This window comes from Triticum dicoccoides, chromosome 7A, assembly GCF_002162155.2.
Source record: "Triticum dicoccoides isolate Atlit2015 ecotype Zavitan chromosome 7A, WEW_v2.0, whole genome shotgun sequence".
NCBI classification, from domain to species: Eukaryota; Viridiplantae; Streptophyta; class Magnoliopsida; order Poales; family Poaceae; genus Triticum; species Triticum dicoccoides.
This window is the reverse complement of record NC_041392.1, coordinates 459552362-459571567: the sequence shown is the minus strand read 5'-3', so window position 1 is coordinate 459571567 and position 19206 is coordinate 459552362.

Below are 19206 nucleotides of genomic sequence, written 5' to 3'. Positions count from 1 at the left end.
GTGGTCAAGTAGAGTTGAGCAATAGAGAGCTCAAATTAATTTTGCAAAAGACTGTTAATAGGTCTAGAAAGAATTGGTCCAAGAAACTTGATGATGCATTATGGGCTTATAGAACTGCATACAAAAATCATATCGGTATGTCTCCATATAAAATGGTTTATGGAAAAGCATGTCACTTACCTCTCGAACTAGAACATAAGGCATATTGGGCTATTAAAGAGCTTAACTATGATTTTAAACTTGCCGGTGAGAAGAGGTTATTTGATATTAGCTCACTTGATGAATGGAGAACCCAAGCTTATGAAAATGCCAAGTTGTTTAAAGAAAAAGTTAAAAGATGGCATGACAAAAGGATACAAAAGCGTGAGTTTAATGTAGGTGATTATGTATTGCTATACAACTCTCGTTTAAGATTTTTTGCAGGAAAACTTCTCTCTAAATGGGAAGGCCCCTATGTTATCGAAGAGGTCTATCGTTCCGGTGCCATAAAAATCAACAACTTCGAGGGCACAAATTCGAAGGTGGTAAATGGTCAAAGAATCAAACATTATATCTCAGGTAATCCCATAAATGTTGAAACCAATATTATTGAAACCATAACCCCGGAGGAATACATAAGAGACACTTTCCAGAACGTTCCAGACTCCGAAAAGGAATAGGTATGTGGTGCGGTAAGTAAACCGACTCCAAAACAATTTTTAAGGCAATATTTCTCCGTTTTGGATTATTTAGAAAAATAGAAAAATAAGTAGCACTACGGGAAGGACACAAGGGCCCCACGAGGGATGTGGGCGCGCCCTACCCCCCTGGGCGCGCCCCCCTACCTCGTGAGCACCTCATGTGTCTTCCGGACTCCGTTTTCTTGCACGTTACGTATTTTGGTCGGTAAAAATTCATTATATAACCTCCCGAAGGTTTTGACTCCCCTATCACGCAAATTTCCTTTGTTTTTGTTTGCGAGCTATTGCCGCCGCAGATTAGAGCAAGATGTCTTCTCAAGAGTCAATTGGGGAGAGCCGGGTATCTAATTCGGCACCGGAACCAAGGGCAAACAGCGACGCTGACCACTTTGGGCCAGCAACGGAGGAGGAGATGGAGGCTGACTTGATGAGGGTAGATGCCATGGAGGATCAAGAAGTCACCTCTCACTTCCGAGCTGGATTCACGATGGGGGAACCACAGAGCTCAGCCATTCCAAACTCGGTTATCCCTTCCAATGTTAGATTTCTTTCTTATGAAAATATGAAGAGGAGTGTCACTTGTTCTCCCGCAGCTATGCAACACCCTTGGGTGCAAGGAGCTTTAGCTGTCACAGGAAAGCTTCGTAAGGAAATAATGGACCTCAAGCAGCAAGTCAATAAGCTCGAGGAGGAGAACCGTATCCTCAAGGGAATAATCGCCAAGGATATTGCACCAACAACAAATAAGGAGACATAATCACATGGGTATGGGCACTCCCCTTGGCAACTGCCAAGCTTGGGGGAGGTGCCCCGGTATCGTATCACAATCACAACTCCTATCTTTACCGTTTTTCTTAGTTCGATCCTATTAGTAGTATCTTGATCTAGTCGAATAAAGTTTATGGCATGATCTAGTTTTGAGTTTGCTTCATGATCCCTCTATGTAATCGAGTCCGTGAGTTATATATAATAAAGATTAGTGTTGATTCAAGGGCTTGATTATTTTGCCATGATCTTGGGTGAATAAAAGAAAAGATAAAAAGAATAAAAAGAAACAAAAAGTTCATATTGATCTTATTGAGAGTAATGACTTCACATAGAGAGAGTATGATGATTAAAAGTTGTTGGGAGTTGGCAAGCATACCTTTGGTCATTGTTGCAATTAATAGGAAGTAATAAGGAAAGAGAGGTTTCACATATAGATATATTATCATTGACATCTTTTATGATTGGGAGCACTCATTAAAATATGACATGCTAAAGAGTTAATGTTGGACAAGGAAGACAATGTAATGAGTCATGTCTTTCTTATATCTAAGATAAAGTATGTTGTCATGGATCCTCTAACTTGTTGAGCTTGCCTTTCCCCCTCATGCTACCCAAATTCTCAGCACCAAGTAGAAATACTACTTGTGCTTCCAAATACCCTTAAACCGGTTTTGCCATGAGAGTCCACCATATCTACCTATGGATTGAGTAAGATCCTTCAAGTAAGTTGTCATCGGTGCAAAGCAATAAAAATGGCTCTAAATATGTATGATTGATTGGTGTGGGAGAAATAAGCTTTATACGATCTTGTGATGTGGAAGTAATAAAAGCGACAGACTGCATAATAAAGGTTCATATCACAAGGTGCAATATAAAGTGACGTTCTTTCGCATTGAGATTTTATGCATCCAACCATAAAAGCGCATGGCAACCTCTGCTTCCCTCTGCGAACGGCCTATCCTTTATTATTATCTTCTACCTTATGCAAGAGTCATGGTGATCTTCACCTTTTCTTTTTCATTTTATCCTTTAGCAAGCTCAACATGTTGGAAAGAACATGATATATATATCTAATTGGATGTAGGGGAGCATGAACCATTATTGTTGACATTACCCTTGAGGTAAAAGGTTGTGGGGCAAAACTATAAGCCCCTATCTTTCTCTATGTCCGATTAAAACTCCGTAACCACAAGTATCGCGTGAGTGTTAGCAATTATGGAGGACTAAATGATAGTTGAGTATGTGGACTTGCTTTTTTAGCTCTGACATAGACTCTTTCTGATGTTATGATAAATTGCAATTGCTTCAATGACTGAGATTATAGTTTGTCGGAGCCCAATAAGGTTTATGATTTATACTTTTGCATTGTGAATAGATCATCACTTGAATATAAGTAATCATATGACAAAATCTATATATGTTGCTGTTATGAGAATAATCATGATGCCTTCATGTCCGTATTTTATTTTTTATCGACGCCTCTACCTCTAAACATGAGGACACATTTATTGTTTTCAGCTTTTCGCTTGAGGACAAGCGAGGTCTAAGATTGGGGGAGTTGATACGTCCATTGTGCATCATGCTTTTATATCGATATTTATCGCATTATGGACTGTTATTTCACTTTATGTCACAATACTTATGGCTATTCTCTCTTATTTTACAAGGTTTACATAAGGAGGGAGAATGCCGACAGCTGGAATTCTGGGCTGGAATAGGAGCAAATATTAGAGACCAATTCTGCACAACTCCAAAAGTCCTGAAACTCCACGGAACGTCTTAAAACAAATAAAGAAAAATCCTCGCCAAAGATGAAGGCCAGGAGGCCCATACCCTGCTCACGAGAGTGGGGGGCACCCCCCCTAGGGCGCGCCCCCTACTTCGTGGCCCCCCTGGTGGCTCTCCAATGCCCATCTTCTCCTATATGAAGTCTTTTGATGAGAAAAAAATAAGGAGGAACTTTTCGGGACGAGACTCCACCGCCACGAGGCGGAACCTTGGCGGATCCAATCTAGAGCTCCAGCAGAGCTGTTCTACCGGGGATACTTCCCTCCGGGAGGGGGAAATCATCACCATCTTCATCACCAACGCTCCTCTCATCGGGAGAGGGCAATCTCCATCAACATCTTCACCAGCACCATCTCATCTCCAAACCCTAGTTCATCTCTTGTATCCAATTCTTGTCTCAAAGTCCGGGATTGGTGCTAGTAGGTTGCTAGTAGTGTTGATTACTCCTTGTAGTTGATGCTAGTTGGTTTATTTGGTGGAAGATCATATGTTCAGATCCTATATGCATATTATTACCCCTCTGATTATGCACATGAATATGCTTTGTGAGTAATTATGTTCGTTCCTGAGGACAAGGGAGAAGTCTAGCTACAAGTAGTCATGTGAATTTGGTATTCGTTTGATATTTTGATAAGATGTGTGTTGTCTAGCCTCTAGTGGTGTTATGTGAACGTCGACTACATAAAACTTCACCATTATTTGGGCCTAGAGGAAGGCATTGGGAAGTAATAAGTAGATGATGGGTTGCTAGAGTGACAGAAGCTTAAACCCTAGTTTATGCGTTGCTTCGTAAGGGGCTGATTTGGATCCATATGTTTCATGCTATGGTTAGGTTTACCTTAATACTTTTGTTGTAGTTGCAGATTCTTGCAATAGAGGTTAATCATAAGTGGGATGCTTGTTCAAGTAAGAACAGCACCCAAGCACCGGTCCACCCACATATCAAATTATCAAAGTATCAAACGCGAATCATATGAACGTGATGAAAACTAGCTTGACGATATTCCCATGTGTCCTCGAGAGCGCTTTTCCTATTATAAGAGTTTTTCTGGCTTGTCCTTTGCTACAAAAGGATTGGGCCACCTTGATGCACTTTATTTACTTTTGTTACTCATTGCTCGTTACAATTCATCCTATCACAAAACTATCTGTTACTACTTATTTCATTACTTGAAGAGAATACCTTGCTAAAAACCGCTTATCATTTCCTTCTGCTCCTCGTTGGGTTCGACACTCTTACTTATCGGAAGGACTACGATAGATCCCCTATACTTGTGGGTCATCAAGGAGCAGAAGGAAATGATAAGCAATTTTCAATAAGGCATTCTCTGCAAGCACTAAGATTATCGGTAAGAGATAGTTTTGTGATAAGGTAATTTGTAATGGGTAACAAGTAATAAAAGTAAATAAGTTGCAGCAAGATGGCCCAATCCTTTTTGTAGCAAATGACAAGCCTGGACAAACTCTTATATAAAGGAAAACGCTCCCGAGGACACATGGGTATTATCGTCAAGCTAGTTTTCATCACGCTCATATGATTCACATTCGGTACTTTGATAATTTGATGTGTGGGTGGGCCGGTGCTTGGGTACTGCCCTTCCTTGGACAAGCATCCCACTTATGATTAACCCCTATTGCAATAATCCGCAACTACAAAAAAGTATTAATGTAAACCTAACCATAGCATGAAACATATGGATCCAAATCAGCCCCATACGAAGCAACACATAAACTAGGGTTTAAGCTTATGTCACTCTAGCAACCCATCATCTACATATTACTTCCCAATGCCTTCCCCTAGGCCAAAATAATGGTGAAGTGTTATGTAGTCGACGTTCACATGACACCACTAGAGGAGAGACAACATACATCTCATCAGAATATCGAAGGAATACCAAATTCATATGACTACTTATAGCAAGACTTCTCCCATGTCCTCAGGAACAAACGTAACTACTCACAAATCATATTCATGTTCATAATCAGAGGGGTGTTAATATGCATAAAGGATATGAACATATGATCTTCCACCAAATAAACCAACTAGCATCAACTACAAGGAGTAATCAACACTACTAGCAACCCACAGGTACCAATCTGAGGTTTTGAGACAAAGATTGGATACACGAGATGAACTAGGGTTTGAGATGAGATGGTGCCGGTGAAGATGTTGATGGATATTGACCCCCTCCCGATGAGAGGATCGATGGTGATGATGATGGTGATGATTTCCCCCTCCCGGAGGGATGTTTCCCCGACAGAATAGCTCCGCCGGAACCCTAGATTGGTTCCGCCAAGGTTCCGCCTCGTGGCGGCAAAGTTTCGTCCCGAAAGCTTGCTTATGGTTTTTTCCCGGGCGAAAGACCTCATATAGCCAAAGATGGGCACCGGAGGCCTACCAGGGGGCCCACGAGGCAGGGGGCCCGCCCAGGGGGTAGAGCACGCCCCCACCCTCGTGGATGGTGGGTGGCCCCCCTCTCGTGCTTCCTTCGCCCAATATTTTTTATATATTCTGAAACTGACTTTTGTGAAGTTTCAGGACTTTTGGAGTTGTGCATAATAGGTCTCTAATATTAGCTCCTTTTCCAGCCCAGAATTCCAGCTGCCGGCATTCTCCCTCTTCATGTAAACCTTGTAAAATAAGGGAGAATAGGCATGAGTGTTGTGACATAATGTGTAATAACAACCCATAATGCAATAAATATCGATATAAAATCATGATGCAAAATGGCCGTATCAGTACCCGCGAGTGATGTGAAGTCGGGTTGATTTGGAGGATACCCGCAAGTTTTCAATGCGGCGCGGCCGGTCATTCTTAGCCCTTCCCGCAAGTCCATGAGACGGGGCGATGGGATCACATATCATGGATCATTGATCATTATCGCACTACCAAGACACTAACGGTTTGGATATTTGATCCGAGTAGGCATTTGGCCTTTTTCGCACGAACCACCGCGCGGGAGTAAGTATGGGCACTCTTCATCGTATGTATCAGCCGAAAGTTCAACGGACCTCAACGATGGAACGACGTGCGCCGGGTTGGACTGGAAAGCCTTGCTTGTATAAGGGGGATATGTCTGCTCACCGGCCGCATACGCAACATGCAGGATTGCAAAGGGCGATGGCCCATGACCCCTTCACATTTAGGATGTAGACCAGCGTGCTGGCCTCTCTATTGAGCCTAGGTAGGACAATGATGTGTTGATCAGCCAAGGCCGGTTATGACCTGATGGTGTGTCTGACCAGAGTTGATCAAGCGTGTTGGGTAAGTTGGTGCACCCCTGCAGGGAAGTATTCTATCTATTCGAATAGCTGTCTCCATGGTAACGGAAGCTCAGAGTTATCCCGATTGATACAACTAGAACTGGATGCTGAGGCATGTAATGGAAATGATGGCTCCGCGATTGTTTCCTCGCGGGGAGTTGAGGAATTGATCTCTGGGCATGTTACAACATACTTACTATTATTATCATATGCCACTCTTATCTCTTCTAATGTTGTAATATACTTGGAGCTGCTTGAGATGCTAGTCTTCAATAGGCTAGGCTTTCCCCTTCTCTTCTGGCATTCTGTAGTTCAGTCCACAGATACTACCCATTTCATTGACACCGATGCATATGTAGTGTAGATCCTTGCTTGCGAGTACTTTGGATGAGTACTCACGATTGCTTTGCTCCCTCTTTCCCCCTTTTTCCTTTCTTTCCGGATGTCGCAACTAGATGGTGGAGCCCAGGAACCAGACACCATCGTCGACGACTACTACTACTACTACGAGGGTGCTTACTACTACATGGAGGCTGCTGACGACCAGGAGTAGTTAGGAGGCTCCCAGGCAAGAGGCCTTGCCTTTTTGATCGTTGTTGCTTTTGTGCTAGTTTTCTTAAGGCAAACTTGTTCAACTTATGTTTGTACTCAGATATTGTTGCTTTCGCTGACTCTTGTGTATTCGAGCTTATGTATTCGAGCCCTCGAGGCCCCTGGCTTGTAATATAAAGCTTGTATTATTTTAATTTATGTCTAGAGTTGTGTTGTGATATCTTCCCGTGAGTCGTTGATCTTGATTGTACACATTTGCGTGTATGACTAGTGTATGATTGAATCAAGGGGTTCACAAATTGTTAATTGCAACAGGCTTAACGGCATCCTAATTCATGTTTTGTAAGTTTGTATCCATTGAAATACAACTCTTTAAAAATGGATTCAACTATTAATTGCAACATGCTTAATGGCCATTGAAACTGGTACTGTTAAAAATGCAATTGGCAGAGTTAAAAATCACAAGGCAGGTGCTGCCAGAGCAGATAATGGCCTAGTTATCTATAAAAAGGTAGGGAAAATAGATAAAACATGTTAGGCATGTTTACTTCAACATGCTTAATAACTCGACCGTACAAAACATAGCCATTAATTGCAACTAGTATTAGTAAGATTGAACTAGTGAGTACATACTTGGTAAGTCCTGAGAGGTAGTTTCTGGGGCACTTCATCTTGGCCAGAGCCCGCCCAAAGTCAGCGGCGGCGGAGGCGAGTTGTTCCTCCGGGTCGAAGCGTGGATTAGTGCCACTGACACATGTACCTACAGGCAACCAGTAAATGGTAGAGGTTAGACTGCAATTGCACAAATGATATGAAATACTATAAGACATGGGATGCAGCTAACCTCGATGGCAAACAACAGCATCGGCCGTTATGACCCTGCGTAAGTACATGGACAGGCATGTTAAGTACAACAGGGTTAGCAATCACCAAAAATAGCAAATGGGCAACATCACTAGTATATCTTCATTGCGGAGAGTAGCATGGTAGCAAAGGGAAAGATTAAAAAATGGATACAACTGTTTATTGCAACAGGCTTAACAACATCCTAAGTCATGTTTTGTAAGTTTGCAGCCATTGAAATACAACCGTCTAAAAATGGATTCAACTGTTAATTGCAACAGGCTTAATAGCCATTGAAACCGGTACTGATAAAAATGCAATTGGCAGAGTAAAAAATCACAAGGCAGGTGCTGCCAGAGCAGATAATGGCCCAGTTGTCTATAAAAAGGTAGGTAAAATAGCTAAAACATGTTAGGCATGTTTACTTCAACATGCTTAATAACTCGACCATACAAAACATAGCCATTAATTGCAACTGGTTTTGGTAAGATTAAACTGGTGAGTACATACTTGGTAAGTCCTGAGAGGTAGTTGCTGGGGCACTTCATCTTGGCCAGAGCCCGCCCAAAGTCAGCGGCGACGTAGGCGAGCTGTTCTTTGCTACCTCTTGAGCATGCGTTGGTTTTCCCTTGAAGAGGAAAGGGTGATGCAACAAAGTAGCGTAAGTATTTCCCTCAGTTTTTGAGAACCAAGGTATCAATCCAGTAGGAGACTACACGCAAATCACCTAGTACCTGCAGAAACAAATAAGAACCTTGCAACCAACGCGATAAAGGGGTTGTCAATCCCTCCATGGCCACTTGCAAAAGTGAGATCTGATAAAGATAATAAGATAAATATTTTTGGTATTTTTGTTGTATAGATTGAAAAGTAAAAATTAAAAGGAAAAGTAAATAGTAAACTAGAATTGTAGATCGGAAACTTATATGATGTAAAGTAGACCCGGGGCCATTGGTTTCACTAGTGGCTTCTCTCAAGATAGCATATATTACAATGGGTGAACAAATTACTGTCGAGCAATTGATAGAAAAGCGCATAGTTATGACAATATCTAGGCATGATCATAAACATAGGCATCACGTCCGTATAAAGTAGACCGAAACGATTCTACATCTACTACTGTTACTCCACACATCGACCGCTATCCATCATGCATCAAGAGTATTAAGTTCATAAGAACAGAGTAACGCATTAGGCAGGATGACATGATGTAGAGGGATAAACTCAAACAATATGATATAAAACCCATCTTTTTATCCTCGATGGAAACAATATAATACGTGTCAGTTCCCTTTCTGTCACTAGGATCGAGCACCGCAAGATTGAACTGAAAGCTAAGCACTTCCCCCATTGCAAGAAAGATCAATCTAGTAGGCCAAACCAAACTGATAATTCGAAGAGACTTACAAAGACATCAAATCATGCATATAAGAATTCAGAGAAGAATCAAATAATGTTCATAGATAATCTTGATCATAAACCCACAATTCGTCTGATCTCGACAAACACACCGCAAAAAGATTACGTCGAATAGATCTCCAAGAACATCGAGGAGAACTTTGTATTGAGAACCAAAGAGAGAGGAGAAGACATCTAGATACTAACTATGGACCCAGAGGTCTGTGGTAAACTACTCACACATCATCGGAGAGGCTATCGTGTCGATGTAGAAGCCCTCCGTGATCGAATCCCCCTCCGGCAAATCACCGGAAAAGGTCCCCGGATGGGATCTCACGGGTATAGAAGGTTGCGACGGTGGAAAAGTGGTTTCGTGGCTCCCCTAGATGTTTTCAGGGTATAAGAGTATATATAAGCGAAAGAAGTAGGTCGGTGGATCTCCATGGGGCCCATGAGGGTGGGGGCGTGCCTACCCCCCAGGGAGAGCCGCCCTACCTCGTGGCCGCCTCGCTGCTTCCTTGACCTCCACTCCAAGTCTCCTGGATTGCGTTTGTTCCAAAAAAGATCCTCGCGAAGGTTCCATTCTGTTTGGATTCCGTTTGATATTCTTTTTTTGCGAAACACAGAACTAGGCAAAAAACAACAATTTGCATTGGGCCTTCGATTAATAGGTTAGTCCCAAAAATAATATAAAGGTGCATATTAAAGCCCATTAAACATCCAAAACAGATAATATAATAGCATGGAATAATCAAAAATTATATATATGTTGGAGACGTATCAAGCATCCCCAAGCTTAATTCCTGCTCGTCCTCGAGTGGGTAAATGATAAAAACAGAATTTTTCATGTGGAATGCTTTCTAACATAATTTTCAATGTAATTTTCTTTATTGTGGCATGCATATTAAGATTCGAAAGATTCAAGACAAAATTTAATATTAACATAAAAACAATAATACTTCAAGCATACTAACCAAGCAATTATGTCTTCTCAAAATAACATGGCCAAAGAAAGTTATCCCTACAAAATTATATAGTCTGGCTATGCTCTATGTTCATCACACAAAATATTTAAATCATGCACAACCCCGATGACAAGCCAAGAAATTGTTTCATACTTTTGATGTTCTCAAACTTTTTCAATCTTCACGCAATACATGAGCGTGAGCCATGGATATAGCACTATAGGTGGAATAGAATGGTGGTTGTGGAGAAGACAAAATGTTGAAGATAGTCTCACATCAACTAGGCATATCAACAGGCTATGGAGATACCCATCAATAGATATTAATGTGAGTGAGTAGGGATTGCCATGCAACAGATGCACTAGAGCTATAAGTGTATGAAAGCTCAAAAAAATAAAACTAAGTGGGTGTGCATCCAACTTGCTTTCTCACGAAGACCTAGGGCATTTTTAGGAAACCCATCATTGGAATATACAAGCCAAGTTCTATAATGAAAAATTCCCACTAGTATATGAAAGTTACATCATAATTAAGAGACTCTCTATTATGAAGATCATGGTGCTACTTTGAAGCACAAGTGTGGAAAAAGGATAGTAGCATTGCCCCTTCTCTCTTTTCTCTCTTTTTTTATTTGGGCTTTTTTATGGCCTCTTTTCTTTTTCTTTCTTTCTTTCTTTCTTTTTTTCGTCCGGAGTCTCATCCTGACTTGTGGGGGAATCGTAGTCTCCATCATCCTTTCCTCACCGGGACAATGCTCTAATAATGATGATCATCACACTTTTATTTACTTACAACTCAAGAATTACAACTCGATACTTAGAACAAAATATGACTCTATGTCAATGCCTCCGGCAGTGTACCGGGATGTGCAATGAATCAAGAGTGACATGTATGAAAGAATTATGAAGGTGGCTTTGCCACAAATACGATTTAAACTACATGATCATGCAAAGCAATATGACAATGATGGAGCGTGTCATAATAAACGGAATGGTGGAAAGTTGCATGGCGATATATCTCATAATGGCTATGAAGATCTAACATCCCAAATTTTCAATTTGGAATGTTATACATTAGGTCATCTTTGCATATCATATTTTATTGCATTTTGGCTTGATCCTAGAAATTCTACGCAACTCAAGGACCCACGGAGAGAGTTGGGGGATTTCGTTATTTTCATATTTGAGTTTTTCTCGAATTTGGAAAAGAGGATCGTTTGACTTTAATTATTTTCTCTTCGATATTTATTTTATAAAAATAAAAGAGAGCGGATAAAATGACTTCCTCAAAATAAAGAAATATTGGAGATTTAATGTTACAATCAACTAAGAGTTCTATTCGGATTTTTATCGCTATTTTATTTGAATTAGGAAAAATATGTGTTTTTCAAAATTGCATTAGAGGCCCAAATAAATGTTCTACTTGTGCGGTAGATTTTTAGACGACCGGGAAAATTTATTTCAGGATTTTTGGAGTCCGTTTAGTATTTCTTTTATTTGTTTTTCTGTGCGGAATTTTTTTCAAAAAAAAGAGGAAACCGACTTTCGGCCATACCCGCCCGGGAATCCGCCCCGGGGGGGGGGGTTTATAAGCCGCGGAGGCCACAGCCCCGCAGCCCACCAGCCCGCCCCGCCAAAACCCTAGCCGCGCCAGCCTGCCCCCGCCCGCGCCGCGCGCCGCTGCCGCCGCCGACCCGCCGGAGCCGCGCCGCCGCCTCGCCACCTCGCCGTCGTTGCTAGAGTTTGCCGCCGCCGGTTTCCTTTGGCCGGTTTTGTTTTTCGGTTAAAACCTAGATGCGTTTTTTTATTATTTAGATCGGTTTTATTTTTCCGGTTTAGTTATATAGCGGACGTGATTTTTGCCCGCTAGCCGCAGACAGCGAACGTTCGTTCGTTAGCATGTTCGTCAGTTTTTCTTTTTCTTGGATTTTTTCGCGATTATTTTCGATCGTGATTTCTGATCCGATTTTCATTTTAGTTTAACTTTTCGCTCATTTATCGGAATCAGGCGATTCAAGCGCCTAGAGTTTCGTCTCGAAGCCCTCTTTCTGTTTAATCAACTTAAACAAGTTTTTGCTACTGTAAAATTTGACTTTAGCCCTCTTCTTAAGTTGAACTTTCTGGTTAGATATTCTTATTTGAGTTTTACCCGTGCATTTTTGCTTGATTGCTTATTGTATGCTTGTTTGATTGTGATAGAGTACCCGGAGTGCGAAGCGTGCTACTACGAGTCTCTAGGTTTCACGGATCATCAGCAAGGCAAGTAACACTTTGATCATACCTCTTTACTACCTAGTTTTATTGCATTAGATCAATCCTCAAACAATTGCATGATTAGGATCTGATTAATGTGGGTTTTGGGAAGTAGATGAGGTAGTACCTATTCACCTGTTTAGTATCAAACCTTTGGGAATTACTTCTACATTGCTTATATTGCTATGCTATGCTCGTAGACGTGGCTTGGGTTTGAGTGTATTCATGACAGATGTGAGTATTGTTAATTAATGGTTAACTTAAGGTGGCAACTTTAATACACATCTGGGTGGATTGAGGCACCCGGGGAACCTAGTGTTGCCTGTATTTTTGGAAATCCCGGGGTACCGTGTGATTCTCCTATGGACTGCCACCCAGGCTCAAAGGGATCATAAGATTATTCATGCTAGAAACTTCTGTGTGCAGCCACATGCCATTATGGGCTCTGGCATAGTTGAGTAAGTTGTGGAAAACCTTTCCATGATGGGCTAGCAGATGTGGAGGATTGTAGGTGTACAGGCCTATCTATCGGTTAAGGGGACCTCTTCGGAAAGACTGTGTCTCGGTCATCCGTTTCTCAAACATCATGCAATGCGAGAAATTCAACGGAGGAGAGCGAGTCTTGTGGGGAAAAGTGCGCAAACCTCTGCAGAGTGTACAAACTAATCATGGTTAGCCGTGTCCCCGGTTATGGACATCTTGAGTATCTAGTTCTTGGATTATCATGTGGATCTCATCACTCTTAATATAATTTGATTGGGTTTAATGATGATGTTTAATTGGGATTGAGTTGGGTGAACCTTCTCAATGTTTAACAACCACCGTGATAGTTAAATAAAATTTATTCCTTTGTTGTAGGAAAAAAATGGCTTTCCGCAAAACATATTAACCATACAGCCTCCACCAGCCATATATGCATGTAGTGATAGCATTATTCTGTTCATTACTCTCTTGTGTTACATTGCCAGCATATTCCATGTGCTGGCCCGTTTCGGGCTGCAACGTATCATGTTGCAGACTTTTCAGACGAACAATAAGGAGCCTTAGGTCGTGGTCTTTCACTCAGTGATGCCGTTGGAGTTGATGGACTCACTTTATCTTCCAAGCCTTCCGCTGTTATTGTATTAGATGGCCTTAAGCCATATTTATTGTAATAAGTTCTATTTTGAGACATTCGATGTAATAAGTGTGTGATTGCTACTCTGTTATAAATCCTCAAGTACGGTGCGTGTCAGCATTACCGATCCAGGGATGACACTGATTCAGTGAGATCAGACTGTTTGAGGTCTGGTCGCTACAAGATGGTATCAGAGCACACGCTGACTGTAGGACACGACCACTAAGCTAAAGCCCTAGATCACTACTCTCTTCTCATTCATGACTCCTCTCCATTTTCTAGTCTTTAGGATGGCGGACGCAAGAAACAAGTTTGCACTACCAGATGAAGACACGCCTTTTGGACGCCACTTAAAAGAAGTCACTAGGTACCTGAACATTGGAATACCAAGCTTCACCGGGACTTACAACGCCACTTTACCAGAAGAGAAGCGTTGGATGATTCGAGTTCAAGTTCCAGGAAGGACATTCACGCCAGTCACTGAGCCCATAGAGTTTTCCTTTGATGAACCAACCTGGAGTCTAGGAAAGAGTATGGCAGCCCACATCACCATGGGACGCATTGGAGAAGTTTACCAAAAGGATATCAAGGATACTATATACCAGATTTGTGGGTGCCGAGATGAGCAATGGGAGATGATTAGCACCAAGAAGGATAGATCCATTGCAGCTTTCATCCAAGAGTTAAACCAGCACATTCGTCGCCAGGAGAACCAGATGTGTGCAGGCATGATAGATCTGAAGAAGGCGATGACCAGGATCACGCAACTGGAGGAAGAACTCAAGTCTACACATGATGGATACGAGGAGGAAATGATGATACTAGTGGAGATGAATGATGATCTGACAAGGAAGCTAGGTGTATTCATGGGAGACCCCGCGCCAGGAGGAGAAGACGATGATTCTATTTGCCCGGAGAACTACATCATCATCGACGACACCGACTCGGACCCCGACGATAGCGATGATGACTATGTTGATGAAGTTGGAGCGGATATTACAGAGTCTTCCACCGATCAATTTTTCTAGTCGACCACCATATCAGTAGTAGTATTCCACCATGTATATAGTATAGTCCGAGCACTTTTGTAACGATAGTTCTAGACTGATTGTATGCCCTTGCTTAATTGATTGAGTGATATGATTGTGTTTGTCTCATGTGCATATGGGTAGTGTTTTCTCACTAGACCTCATTCTATTCTATTCTCTTCCCTCTAAACCCTCAGATGCCTCCGAGACGTGACCCCGGATTTACCTTTCCATCGGAGCTCACTCAGTTGATCCAGCAGCAGAATACCTTGATGCAGTTGTTAGTTCAGAACCAAGGCAACAACAGCAACAACAACAACCCACCACCACCACCCCCAGCTGACAACTTAGCCCGTTTTCTGAGGTTGCAGCCGCCGGTGTTTTCTAGTAGCACCGAGCCGATAGTGGCAGATGATTGGCTCTGCATGATTGGAAGGCAGTTAACCACTGCAGGATGCATAGATGCTGAAAAGGTGTGTTTTTCCGCGCACCAACTGGATGGACCAGCAGCCTCATGGTGGGAGAATTACACTGTCACCTATCCTATAGCCAATGTTACATGGGACCAGTTCCAGTAGGCTTTTCAAACTCGAGAGGACCCTACAGCATAACCATGGAGGTCACAATCACACTAGAGGAAGTTCACACAACCATAGTGGCTCCAAGAGCGGAAATGGTAATGGAGGAAGCAATGGACAGAACCGCTCCAACCCAGCAACCCCCACCAAGAAAGATCTAAGCCACGTTACTTGCTACAAGTGCCAGAAGACAAGACATTACGCCAATGAATGTCCTTAAGCTAACAACGGAAATGGAAAAGGAAGTTCTGGGAAGAATCCCAACCCTTTCAACAGGGAACAAGTGAACCACGCTAACATGGAGGAGATTGAAGCCCAGCCAGATGCAGTAATAGGTATGTTTTTGGTTAAGTCATTTACTGCAGTCATTCTTTTGATATTGGTGCATCGCATTCATACATATCAAGGGGATTTGTGGATAAGTATAAGCTGCCCACCAAAGTTCTTAGTACACCTATGTTAGTGAGCTCGCCAGGAGCAGAGTATATGGCAAGCCAAGAATGTTTTCAGATGCCATTGACCATAGGTAGGCATGTTTTCCCCTCAGATCTGATAATTTTGGAGTCTCAAGGTTTGGATGTGATTCTGGGTATGGATTGGCTATCAATGTATGGAGGAAACATCGATTGCACCAGTAAGTCGATCTTGCTCACCACCCCAGAAGGAAGAAGGATCAAGTATGTATCCCGGCATGTGCCGATTAGGACTCAAGTAAATTCCTTATCAAGAGTTGTATAGGTGGAAGTACCAGTGGCGAGGGATTTCCCGGATGTATTTCCAGAAGAGTTGCCAGGCATGCCACCGGATAGAGACATCGAGTTTTTGATTGAGCTTTTGCCAGGCACAGGGCCAATATCTAAGAGACCGTACAGGATGCCCGCACAGGATTTAGAGGAAATTAAGAAGCAGATTAATGAGTTACTGGATAAAGGATATATTCGCCCAAGCTTGTCACCTTGGGGATCACTAGTACTTCTAGTGGAGAAGAAGGATGGATTGTTGATTATCGAGGATTGAATGAGGTGACGATCAAGAACAAGTACCCACTACCAATGATCAATGATTTGTTTGATCAGCTGCAAGGAGCTAAGGTGTTTTCCAAGATCGACCTGCGATCAGGGTACCACCAGCTGAAGATTCGAGAGCAGGACATACCTAAGACAGCTTTTACCACGAGGTACGGGCTATATGAGTATACTGTTATGTCATTTGGCCTGACTAACGCACCTGCCTATTTTATGAACATGATGAACAAGGTGTTTATGGAGTTTTTGGATAAGTTCGTAGTGGTGTTCATTGATGATATTCTGGTCTACTCGAAGAATGAAGAGGAGCATAAAAAGCATTTGCGATTAGTACTTGGGAAGCTTAGAGAACATCAGCTATACGCCAAGTTCAACAAGTGTGAGTTTTGGTTGAAGGAAGTTGGATTCCTTGGACATGTTATATCTGGAGAAGGAATAGCGGTAAACGCCACCAAAGTCGTCACTGTGACAAATTGGGAGGCACCCACGTCAGTTGGAGAGATCCGGAGTTTTCTTGGACTCGCAGGATACTACCAGAGGTTCATTGAGAATTTCTCGAAGATTGCAAAGCCTATGACGGAGTTGTTAAAAAAGGACACCAAGTTCAAATGGACTGAGGAATGTGAGGCCAGTTTTTAGGAGTTGAAGAAACGCTTGGTTACATCACCAGTGTTGATCCTGCCAGATCAACGCAAGGATTATGAAGTGTATTGCGATGCTTATCATCGAGGACTTGGAGTAGTGCTTATGCAGGAAGGAAGAGTTGTTTCATATGCCTCACGACAGCTTAAAACCCATGAGTTAAATTATGCTACGCATGATTTGGAGTTAGCATCCGTAGTGCATGCGTTGAAGACTTGGAGACATTTTCTCATCGGAAACCATTGTGAGGTATACATGGATCACAAGAGTTTGAAGTATATCTTCACGCAGGAGGAGTTGAATCTCAGTCAGAGGAGATGGTTGGAACTCATTAAGGATTATGACATGAAGTTGCACTATAATCCCGGAAAGGCTAACGTAGTAGCCGACGCGTTGAGCTGCAAGAGTCATGTCAATACACTCATGACCGGAGAGTTACCCAAGGAGTTAGCAGACAATCTTCGCGAGCTATGTTTGGAGATAGTTCCGAGAGGTTATGTAGCAGCATTGGAGATTCAGTCTACTTTGATGGATAAGATCAGAGAAGCTCAGAAGACGGACAAGGAGATTGCCGAGATAAAGGAAAGGATGAGCAAAGGAAAGGCTAAAGGATTTCGTGAGGATGAGCACGATACCTTATGGTTCGAGGACCGCGTATATATGCCAAATGATCAGGAGATCAGGAAGCTGATTTTGCAGGAGGCCCATGATTCTCCATATTCGATTCACCCAGGAAATACTAAAATGTACATGGATTTGAAGGATAGTTTCTGGTGGACCGGAATGAAGAAGGATATTGTGGAGTATGTAGCAGTTTGTGATGTATGTCAGAGAGTGAAGGCAGAGCATCAGAAGCCAGCAGGATTGCTATAACCATTGCCGATACCCGAATGGAAATGGGACAAGCTAGGTATGGATTTTATCATGGGATTGCCCAGGACTCGTTCAGGCTATGAATCGATATGGGTTGTAGTCGATCGTTTGACGAAAGTAGCTCATTTCAACCCAGTGAAAACCACCTACACAAGTGCTAAGTTAGCAAAGATATACATGACCGGGATCGTATGTTTGCACGGAGTTTTGAAGACCATTGTATAAGATAGAGGAAACCAGTTTACCTCAAAGTTTTGGAATCAGTTGCATGAAACTTTGGGAACCAGGCTAGAGTTCAGTACAGCTTTTCACCCGTAGACAGATGGACAGACTGAGAGAGTCAATCAGATTTTGGAGGACATGTTGAGAGCTTGTGCGCTAGACCATTGATCTAGTTGGGACGACAATTTGCCTTACGCAGAGTTCTCTTACAACAACAGCTATCAAGCCAGCTTGAAGATGGACCCTTTCGAAGCATTGTACAGAAGGAGGTGCAGGACACCGTTGTTGTGGGATGAAGTTGGAGACCGACAATTGTTTGGACCAGATTTGATTAAAGAGTCTAGAGAGAAGGTTAAGCTAATTTGCGATAGACTCAAGGTAGCCTAGTCCAGGCAAAAGAGCTATGCGGATTCTAAATGCAAGGAAACAGTTTACGAAGTCGGAGACGGAGTGTATCTTCGTGTATCACCCCTTCGAGGAGTGAAGCGCTTTGCAGTTAAGGGAAAGTTAGCACCACGTTTTGTGGGACCATACAAAGTTTTGGAACGTATGGGAGAAGTTGCTTACAAGTTGGAATTGCCTAAAGGATTGTCAGGAGTTCACGATGTGTTCCAAGTTTCTCAGTTGAAGAAGTGCCACACAGAGATTGCTGATATTCCTCTAAGAGATACAGTGCCACTGGAAGCGATACAGTTGGATAGCGATTTGACCTACGAGGAAAAGCCAGTCAAGATTCTCGAGTTTGCCAGCCGAGTTACACGCAGCAAGGTTATCAAGTTTTGCAAGGTTCAGTGGAGCCACCATATCAAAGATGAAGCCACCTGGGAACGCGAGGAAGACCTACGGAAAGATCACCCTCACCTATTTTCTAGCCAACCCGAATCTCGAGGGCAAGATTCATCTTAAGGGGGTATGTAACACCCACGATGCGGCTATATCTCCTACGTGTCGGAGCACGACTTAGAGGCATAGCCGCATAGTAGGCATGTCGCAAGAGGGGTAATCTTTACACATCCCATGTACTGAATAAGAAAGGGATAAAGAGTTGGCTTACAATCGCCACTTCACACAATACATAAATATAGCATTACATCATCCAGAATACAATCAAGGTCCGACTACTGTCAGGACCCCGACTCAATGTCACATCGATCTAGCCGGTAACACCTCATATCACTTTGCGGCCTCACGCACGGTATCCCCACGGGTGT